At 53.6% G+C, this 2,598-nt stretch overlaps 1 non-coding gene across 1 annotated transcript; it reads right to left on the bottom strand.

The window, feature by feature from the left end:
• Window positions 1-162, bottom strand: LOC126458707 (U1 spliceosomal RNA). The gene has a single exon (XR_007585700.1). It is a non-coding gene; the product is annotated as a U1 spliceosomal RNA (small nuclear RNA).
• Window positions 163-2,598: the final 2,436 nt, after the last annotated feature.

The raw sequence follows: 2,598 nt of genomic DNA, 5'->3' as shown, positions 1-2,598 counted from the left end.
ACCGGGTCTGCAGAAACGCAGTCCCGACTACCAAAAATTATGCACCCGAGTTCCCACATTAGGGGTAATCGCAGGGGTCAGCTCAACTGAAGTGCAATGGAAGAGCCTCTTCCTGGAGGAACAGCCTTCATGATCACGGTATCCCTTGTGCCAGGTAAGTATGCCCTAAATGGAAAACACTCGCACCTTTATCGCATACAGTGCGCATGAAATGAAGCGAGCACGTATCACTGTCACATTTAACTGTCACCACGCCTGCAATATACATAGCTGACAAATAAAGATAAATATTTTTGCGAGACTGGATTATTTTGTTCCCAGATTGGTTGACAGCGCTTATGGGCACCATTTCACGAAAACTGTATTCCACAAGCGCAGGCTCTTCCGCTCGACTCACCCGACTAGTTCCCTAAAGCGACAGTAGACGGCACTCAATATTTTTTTTTCCTTTATTGTTATCTTAATACCTGAACAATCAGGTAGGCTGTCAGCGGCATGCTACGCCGCTCTTCAGCCATAGTGTTGACAATAACAGAACACAGAATGGCGAATCAGAATGAACATAGTGACGGGCAAAAAAAAAAAAAAAAAAAAAAAAAAAAACAGTGGTCACAGATACACAAAAAACACGGATCCGTTTACACTCGATGATAACGACACTGAAAACACGTTGACATGGCGCACATAACACTGATAAATCTGACGGCACAAGTGAACGTAGAAGCGTGACGGCGGACACTAAAAACACAAAACGACGTCACATACACGAGACACTGATGGCGATGATCTCCGGCGTGCGAAAGTACGAGTCCGGGGACCTACAAGAGGGGTAGAAGGGTGAGGGGGGTGGAGAGGGAAAAACAAAGATGCCAATGGCTGAGGAGATAGGAGGAGGAGTAGAGGGACAGGGGAGGGGTGGCCCGTGGGAGGAGTGGGGAGAAGGGGAGGAGGGAGGGAGGGTGCCCAAAGGAACAGACACAGGAAGAGGGAGGGAGGATCAAAGTTGGTAGAAGGGGTATATGGAGGGGAGGAGGACATCATCAGGGAGGGGGAGCTGGCAGAAGCCACCTTGGGAGAGGGTAAGGAGGGTGGAGAGATGGAGACCAGGTGGGATGTGGGAATACAGGCACGGCAGCGGGCGGGGGTGGGAGAGGATGGGCGAGACAAGCAGGTGAGGAGGATCGAGTTTGCGGGAGGTGTACAGGATCTGTATCCTTTCAAGGAAACGAAGGAGGTGGGGGAACGGAACGAGATCGTACAGGATCCGCGTGGGGGAGGGGAGACGGATGCAATAGGCGAGGCGGAGAGCATGGCATTCAAGGATTTGAAGGGATTTATAAAAGGTAGGGGGGGGGGGGGGGGCAGAGATCCAGGCCAGATGGGCGTAACAAAGGATAGGGCGGATGAGGGATTTATAGGTGTGGAGGATGGTGGAGGGGTCCAGACCCCACGTACGGCTGGAAAGGAGCTTGAGGAGACGGAGTCGGGAGCACGCCTTGGCTTGGATTGTCCGGAGATGGGGAGTCCAGGAGAGGCAACTGTCGAGGGTGACGCCAAGGTACTTAAGGGTGGGAGTGAGGGCGTAGGACGGCCATAGATGGTGAGATAGAAATCAAGGAGGCGGAAGGAAGGGGTGGTTTTGCCTACAATGATCGCCTGGGTTTTGGAGGGATTGACCTTGAGCAACCACTGGTTGCACCAACCGGTGAACCGGTCCAGATGGGATTGGAGAAGGTGTTGGGAGTGCTGCAGGGTGGGGCAAGGGCAAGGAAGGCGGTGTGTACAAAAGGTACAGAAGGGGGGAGAGGACGGAGCCTTGGGGCACACTGGCGGAGGGGAAAAAGGTGTAGGAATCCGTGTTATGGATGGTGACGTAGGAAGGACGGTGGGAGAGAAAGGAGCCGATCAGACGGACGTAGTTAATGGGAAGGGTGAAGGTTTGGAGCTTGAAGAGGAGACCGGAATGCCATACGCGGTCATAAGCACGTTCGAGGTCCAGGTAGAGGAAAATTGCGGAGCGACGGGAATTAAGCTGGTCAGAAAGGAGATGAGTGAGGTGAAGGAGAAGGTCGTCGGAAGAGAAGGACGGCCGAAAGCCACACTGGGTAACGGGAAGGAGGCGGTGCTGGCGGAGATGCTGGTGGATGCGTCGGGTGAGGATAGATTCCAGGACCTTGCTGAAGACCGAGGTAAGGCAGATGGGACGGTAAGAGGAGACGGCGGACGGCGGTTTGCCAGGATTAAGGAACATCAGGATATGGGAGGTTTTCCACAGGTCGGGGTAGTAACCGGTGGACAGGACTACATTGTAGAGCCTGGCCAGAGTGGAGAGGAAAGAGACAGCAGCTTCACGAAGGTGACGGTAGGTGACCAGGAGCGGTGTTGCGTTTGGTGCGGAGCGTAGCAATGAGATCCTGTGTAGTGATAGGGGCATTGAGTTCCGTGTGTGCAATGTGGTCCAAGTACTGGAAACCAGGTGCGAGGGGAGGGACAGAGGTGTCAGTTCGATCGCGGACATCCGGGAAGAGGGAGTAATCGAACTGGGGATCATCGGGCATGGAAAACACATCGGAGAGGTAGGAGGCAAAGTGATTGGCC

Source organism: Schistocerca serialis, chromosome 2, assembly GCF_023864345.2.
Source record: "Schistocerca serialis cubense isolate TAMUIC-IGC-003099 chromosome 2, iqSchSeri2.2, whole genome shotgun sequence".
Taxonomy (NCBI): Eukaryota; Metazoa; Arthropoda; class Insecta; order Orthoptera; family Acrididae; genus Schistocerca; species Schistocerca serialis.
The sequence above is the reverse complement of the archived record's forward strand: the minus strand, read 5'-3'. Positions and strand labels throughout refer to the sequence as shown.